Below are 8,131 nucleotides of genomic sequence, written 5' to 3'. Positions count from 1 at the left end.
ACAAGATAAACGTATTCTTCCTCTTCTTCATTGTTGCATGCTAAAACGGTCTTCTTGATCTTCTCTCCTTGTTACTTGTTCCTTGCTTGTTGTGAAAATGTCTCCCAAATAGTTTTATATAAGAGTCGACAAGAAACAGTGTTGTCAGAAGCCCGATAGAACTCGAATTATAAAATCCAGAATTAAAATTCCCGCACCCAGGCGGCCGCCTCCTGTCTCCACGCGGGCGCCTCCTGGAAGGCGGTCGCCTGCTCCTTCCAGGCGGGCGCCTGCTACCTTTCTGGAAAAATAATATTTTTCGCTTCTGATTTTGCTGATTTCTTCGCACAACTCCCCGCAACTGATCCCAAGCACTTTCCTAGGCTTATTATGATGAAATCTCCCTAATTACGCAAGTTGTACCCTGAAACGCAAAAACACTAGAAAAATGCATCAAATACACAAAATACTTGATTTCAAGACATAAATTCAAGCCATTATAAGACGTTCTAAGTGGTATAAAATGCCACTTATTAGCATGATTAAAACCTGCCAATCTCTTTGTTCATTTCTTTTGCACAGTTGCGTTCTTTTGCCAGGGGTCCCACCACGTGGCTGCCTCGCTGCGAACAACTCTATTACTTTTGTTGTTTGTTTTTCTTAGTTTGATTTCTTTGATTGCTAGACTATATGCGAGCTCCTGTGGAATTCCTTTCTTTGTAAACTTAGTTATGAGGTTTATTTATTTTGATTTCCACCTGGGACCCACGTAGTTTACATGAAACCAAAACAACACCATCTGCCAATTTCTATTCGTGAATCCGAATCATACATGCATAGTCTGGTTGGCTGGAATAAAAATAAATTTGTTCTGGAAAATAAAATAAAATATACATTTGTGTTTAAAATAAGTAAAAAATAAAATCTGATTTTATTTTTTTACTTAATTAAATTCAAACATTAATTTTATTTTACCAAAATTAAATATTGATATTAAAATAAATAAATAAATCTTTTGAGATTAATTCATTCATTTAATAAAAATTCAATTTTTAATTTATTTATTTTTAAAATCAAATTGTGATCTAAAATTAAATAAATAAATGAGATGATTTTCATTTATTCATTTAATAAAAAATCAGTCATTGATTTAAAAATAAATCCAGTAAATCCTCGGGCTGTACTCCTCTGTTTCTGCAGGCCTTCTAATCTCCGGGATGTTGTACCTTAATATATTTACAGACTCCTCGAGTAAAAAAACCATTTAACAGTGTTCCTAAAGATAATACTCCATTTCCTTTCACGGATCACTGACGTCTCATGCACGGGTTTGGTTCACAGACGACCAGTTCTGCTCTCAGGCCTTCGTATTACACCCGTACAAACCACTGTTAAGTCTTCTACCAAATATAACCAACTTCACTAGGAATCCTTGAGGTCTTCACACTGATTCTGACAACTGCTTCGAATGACTCCAACCTTATTCCTCCGATGCTTGAACATATTAATGAACTTCATACGGATCACTGTTGACGTCTTCTTCACTGCAGCTAAGAAAACCTTTTGTGCATGTACTAATATCCAATATGTACTAATCCTAGTGGAACATAGATTATTTCAAATTCCTTGTTCTATGTTGAGTTATCCAAACCAGTATTGTTGAGATAAATAAACAACTTCAATCTTGCTCAACAATCTCCCTATATTTGGCTGTTACACCTGACAGTCAAATAATAATGGAGAAGCAACAGTTTGGAGAATAACTCAACTAACCTTATCCAAAAATCTTCAATCAGCTTTCAACTTTCAATCCGAGACTTGGAAATAATACTATCTTATATTTATCACATCTTCTATAGGCATTCAGCTTCAGCAGAGAACAGATTCTTTTTTCCCTTATGTAAAGTTGCAGATAGATACGTCTTCCAAACATTGTCTTCAATAATCTTCAGATCTTCCCATAAAGCACATAGACAACATTTTGGAACTTGTAACCGAAGCCCAATAATCTCTCCCCCTAAGATGAAGAATCCCTTCCTTAGTACAATAAAGTTAGAAATCCATCTTTTTAGTTACAGAAGGACTATCAGTCCATAATCTCTTCATAATCTCTCCTCCTTAGTTGAGTAATCCTTCAAAATATATTCAGAGTGGAACCTTAGGATCAACCAACCAAGTGAAGAGACTATTTGGTAACCATTTCTCACAGTGCAAGTGTGTGATTTCTGTTTAGTAATCTCACATTGTGTTTCACTCCACTCTACACTCAAGTGTTTGTCACTCAGTCTCACAGTGTGTCACTCACTCAAAGATCCAAACATCCAAGTGTACTCACGAGAAAATCCTTTTTCATAGAAAAGTTGCCTTCCACCTTCAAGGATGGAAACTCTCAGTCAAGAGATTCAGAAATGTTCCTTCTGAGAGGGGAAATTAGGATTCTTTTAAGTGGCAGAATTCCTGATATCCCTCAACTTCCATGAAGAAGTATACCTTATAAACTCGTCAGTTGATATCTGAGTCCTCATTTACAAGTTTCTATTTTGACTAAGTCAAAATCATATCCACATTTGAATTCTGGGAAAATAACCAATGATCAACGATATGCCATTAGGGATCAAGGATTTCTTCTGAAGTCTGTGAATACTTATCAAAGTAACCAACCAAGATCATATGTTCTTATTCAAAATCAGAGATAAATATTAGAACATGATCCAGGATTTCAACCTATTGCCATTGTCCTTGATATGGTTTGACAATGGTTGCTGCATCAATACCTTCCTTGTGTGTGTGAATCTCACATGTGCATCGGAAACATTTTAATCAAGGAGTAGTGACTCTTATACAGATGCCCTGGCTGACAGGTGAATTTTTAATAGATAACATTCTGTTGGGAGAATGCACCTGGTAACTGCTTATATGCCTTTTTCAGCTCTATATCCTTTTGAGAGAATACAGATGGCCTTACAGATGTCTCATGTTATACATGCTCCACTTCTTTGTGAAAGACAGAGTTGTAGGGTTGACCTTTCCTTCCTTATGTGGTGCTTCTTGGTACTATCTCCCTCATCCTCAACACAACTCCAAAACCAATTGGTAATTTTATCTGATCACTGAGTTGATATCTCAAGAAAATTAAGTGAATCAGAGCAAAATCTGGGGGATGTATCAGAGTAACGTAATGGAATACTGTCTGAGAGGTGTTTGGTTCTAATGACTTGGGATAGAACCTATGAGGTGTGATAGGCTCTTAGTCAGTTCCTAAAACCACTGAGGGTGTTGAAGATCACAAACATCTGAAGTACAATATCAGAGAATTTGATGATCAAGAATATAATAGTCTCAGAACTAGATATCTTTTACTTTTACTTACCACCATATGGATTCATGAAGGATGTTTCAGATGATCATGCTTTCTGATTCTTTTGACAATGCTACTCAAATAAATCTCATCAACTCAAAATAATTCAAAGTTAGTCCAATACAGATCAATATTATAGAGGAAAGAGATGAACATTATTTTAAGCTTATGAGACATGCATGAGGTAATCAGAGTATGAAACATATATCAGGATTAAATATCCAGAGCAAAACATAAGCATAGCAAGATCATCAGAGTTACACATAGGGATCAACCTATAAGACATATAAGCCATTAATTATGCAAGTAGTGTATCCAACAAGTATGCACCAATTGATTAGACAACACAAGACTGAACCAATTTAAAATCTACTCCTAATATAATAATATCAATATCAAGAGTATTTGCATCAGAGTAAGCATATAACATGTAAACATTCAAACAACTCATATATTGCATAAAAAACTATAACTTACTTACCACTAGCATATAACACGTAACACATGGTAATCAGTTAGCTTCAAAACAAGTTTACAAACATGGATATATAATGAATAGATATGTAAACTTACTTTCCCCTCGTTATATGCTCTCGAATGAAATGATACCTTATATCAATATGTTTGGTCCTTGAATGCTGAACATGATTGTTTGAGATTGCTATGGCACTTGTGTTGTCACAGTAGATAGGAATATTCTTCAAATCAAGTCCATAATCTCAGAGTTGGTTTCTCATCCAAAGAATTTGAGAACAGCAGCTACCAGCAGCAATGTATTCAGCTTCAGCAGTAGATGTAGAAACTGAATGTTGCTTCTTACTAAACCAAGAAACCAATCTTCTTCCAAGAAACTGACAGCTTCCTGAAGTACTTTTCCAATCAATCTTACAACCAGCGTAGTCAAAATCTGTGTAGCCGATGAGATCAAATCATGTATCTTTGGGATACCAGATACCTAAATTAGGTGTACCCTTCAGATATTGATAAGTGGCATTTTATACCACTTAGAACGTCTTATAATGGCTTGAATTGATGTCTTGAAATTAAGTATTTTGTGTATTTGATGCGTTTTTCTAGTATTTTTGCATTTTAGGGTATAACTTGCGTAATTAGGGAGATTTCATCATAATAAGCCTGGGGAAGTGCTTGGGATCAGTTGCGGGGAGTTGTGCGAAGAAATCAGCAAAATCAGAAGCGAAAAATATTATTTTTCCAGAAAGGTAGCAGGCGCCCGCCTGGAAGGAGCAGGCGACCGCCTGCTACGAGGCGCCCGCGTGGAGACAGGAAGCGGCCGCCTGGGTGCGGGAATTTTAATTCTGGATTTTATAATTCGAGTTCTATCGGGCTTCTGACAGCGTTGTTTCTTGTGGACTCTTATATAAACCTATTTGGGAGACGTTTTCACAACAAGCAAGGAACAAGTAACAAGGAGAGAAGATCAAGAAGACCGTTTTAGCACGCAACAACGAAGAAGAGGAAGCATACATTTATCTTGTGATTCTTTTAATTCATTGTAACAGTGGATGCTAGTTTTCTTTACTCTTTGAACCTTAATACTCTTGTGACGTACTCTGTTTTTATTAAGTATTTTTATTAGTTTATATCATTGTGTTTATATCATGTTTTCATATGAACCCATGGTGAAGATGAGTTCTATCATGGGCTAATCGTGATCATGGGGTCATAGCGGATTTACAATGGATTTCTTTAGTTAATTATTTAATACCTTGGTATGTGATGATTGTATGATATCTAGCATAGGTTGTGCTTATTTGTCTTATGTGCGTCGCGAACATATAAGATAGCGTGTTAATCTCTTGTGAAGTGACAATGAATCTTAAGATTTAGAACTTTCCATGCTAGCATATGTTCATATATTGTATGCATGGTTAATGGGTAACTCTAACCGTTTTACTTGCCCTGTGTAATCATAATGAATAACTTGTGCTTAAATCGTTATGTTGTCAAATTCTGTACACATATAGGGTCTCAACATAATTGATGCCTATTCAACTTCTATCTTAATTGTGGATGCTTGGTAGAATGGTATTCGTACAACGAAAGTTGGCATTTATCAGTTTCGTGTTGTTCGATTAATATCATCACAATTACATGCTAAGGGTAATAACATTGACTATTGAATAAAGTAGTAATGAAGTTATGATCTCATGTGTGTTTAATATTGATAATTTAAGTGTTTAATTCTCGTAGTTAATATTAGTTAATCAACCTTAATTGTTATTGTCTTGACATTGAAGAGTAATCATACATTGGTAAGTAAGTGTTAATTAAATACAATTAATCAGAGTCTCTGTGGGAAAGAACTAGAAATTATTCTATATTACTTGCGAACGCGTATACTTGCATGATTTATTTAGCGCATGCTTTGTGCCTAACAAGTTTTTGGCGCCGCTTCCGGGGACTTGGTGTTAATTTATTTAGTTTATGTACTTTTCATCAGTGGTCTTTAAGATTCATTGATTAAAACTTGTTACTTACTGTTTCCGGTTGTGTTTCAGGTACTCTAGAGAGCGGTTATGCAAACACGTTCTCGCACCTGCAAGAGGACTCTTGATACGGCTGAGGAGACAGATTCAACTCTTGACTTTCCGGAGAAGATAGTTTTTGAAGATTCAGATACAGATAGTGAGAAGAAAGAACCTGTAACAATGGGTGATCATATAGTTCCAGCTGATCCAGCTCTTATGGACTTTTCTCGGCTTAAAATTGATGGCATTCAACCAAGCATCATTCATCCGGCTATTCAGGCCAATACTTTCGAAATCAAGCCGGGCACTATTCAGATGGTGCAGAATTCTGTTTCTTTCGGAGGTGCTGCAACTGAAGATCCCAACATGTATATCAGGAATTTTGTCGAGATTTGTAGTACTTTCAAATATAATGGCATTACTGATGAGGCTATAAAGCTGAGGCTTTTCCCATTCTCTTCAAGGGACAAAGCTAAGGACTGGTTATATTCTTTACCAGATGGGTCCATCACTACTTGGGAAGATCTCGCGTAAAAGTTTCTGGTGAAGTTCTATCCAATGGCCAAGACTGCAGCTATGAGGAGTGCTCTTACTCAGTTTGTGCAGCAACAAGGAGAATATATGTGTGAAGCTTGGGAGTGCTACATGGAGATGTTGAGAAAGTGTCCACATCATGGTATGCCTGACTGGATGGTGATCACTGGTTTTACAATGGTTTCGGGGCCCAATCTAGGCCCATGCTCGATGCAGCTTCTGGAGGCGCTTTATGGGCCAAAAGCTATACTGAAGCCTACAATCTTATTAAAACTATGGTTGCAAACGAGTATCAAAACCCAACTCAAAGGATGATGCCTCTGAAGGTAGCATGTATTCTGGAAGTTGATGCAGCTACAGCTATTGCAGTGCAACTCCAAGCGCTGTCTATGAAGGTCGATTCTTTAGTCAACTATGGAGTCAATCAAATAGCTATTGTCTGTGAGCTTTGTGCAGGCTTTTATGCTACAGATCAGTGTTCTCTTGTTAATGAATCTGTTCAGTATGTGAACAATTATCTGCGACCGCAGCAGCCTGTGCCAGCTACTTATCATCCTAATAACAGAAATCATCCCAATTTCAGCTGGAGCAATAATCAGAATGTTGTTCAGCAACCATATCAGCAAGCGGCAAGTAAACAGTTTAATCCACCTGGATTCCAGCAACCTCAGCAATATGCTCAAAGGCAATTATATCCTCAACAAGGAGGTGCTGCTTCACCTTCTAGTGCTGATTTTGAGGAGTTAAAGCTGTTGTGCAAAAGTCAGGCTGTTTCTATCAAGACCTTGGAAAATCAAATCGGTCAAATAGCCAATGCCTTGCTCAATCATCAACCTGGCATACTTCCCAGCGATACTGAAGTTCCATACAGGAAGAAAGCTAAGGAGCAAGTCAAAGCTGTCACCTTAAGGTCTGGAAAAGTTGTTGATGCTGAAAAAGCGAAAGATGGAGAAGCTGAAATTGCAGATGAAGAAGAAAAGCAAAAGGAGAAAGAGGGGGAATCAAGGAAGACTACTGTTGAATACACTCTGCCTGAGGGTAATACAGGGGAGAAATAACTCTATCCTCTACCACCTTTTCCTAAGAGATTACAAAAATAATAGCTGGAAAACCAGTTTGGTAAGTTTCTGGAGGTGTTCAAGAAACTTCACATCAACATACCTTTCGCTGAGGCTCTGGAGCAAATGCCTAGTTATCTGAAATTCATGAAAGGTATTCTTTCAAGGAAGGTGAAACTGGATGATCTTGATACCGTTGCTCTAACAGAAGAGTGCAGTATTGTGCTGCAACAAAAGTTACCTCTGAAGCTTAAGGATCCAGGTAGCTTCACCATTCCTTGCACCATTGGAAAGTTGTCATTCGAAAAGTTCCTTCGCGATTTGGGAGCAAGCATCAATCTGATGCCGTTGTCTATCTTCAAAAAACTGAATCTGCCTGATCTGAAGCCCACCTACATGTCTCTACAATTGGCTGATTGTTCGATTACATACCCACGAGGCATCATGGAGGACGTGCTAGTAAAGGTGGACAAGCTCATCTTTCCTGCAGATTTTGTCATTCTGGATTTCGAGGAAGATAAGAAGATTCCCATAATCTTGGGAAGACCTTTCTTGGCTATAGGCCATACCTTGATAGATGTGTAAAAGGGTGAACTTACGATGATGGTGCAAGATCAGGATGTGACATTGAATGTGTTCAATGTGATGAAATTCCCTACGGAAGATGAGGAGTGCTTCAAGATGGATTTGGTCGATTCTGCAGTTATTTCAGA

At 37.4% G+C, this 8,131-nt stretch overlaps 1 non-coding gene across 1 annotated transcript; it reads right to left on the bottom strand.

Annotated features, from left to right (window-relative positions):
• Positions 1–6,399: 6,399 nt before the first annotated feature.
• Positions 6,400–6,506, bottom strand: LOC141698920 (small nucleolar RNA R71). The gene has a single exon (XR_012565417.1). It is a non-coding gene; the product is annotated as a small nucleolar RNA R71 (small nucleolar RNA).
• Positions 6,507–8,131: the final 1,625 nt, after the last annotated feature.

The sequence above is a fragment of the Apium graveolens genome, chromosome 11 (assembly GCF_009905375.1).
Source record: "Apium graveolens cultivar Ventura chromosome 11, ASM990537v1, whole genome shotgun sequence".
Classification (NCBI taxonomy): domain Eukaryota; kingdom Viridiplantae; phylum Streptophyta; class Magnoliopsida; order Apiales; family Apiaceae; genus Apium; species Apium graveolens.
This window is presented reverse-complemented; position numbering and strand designations above follow the sequence as displayed.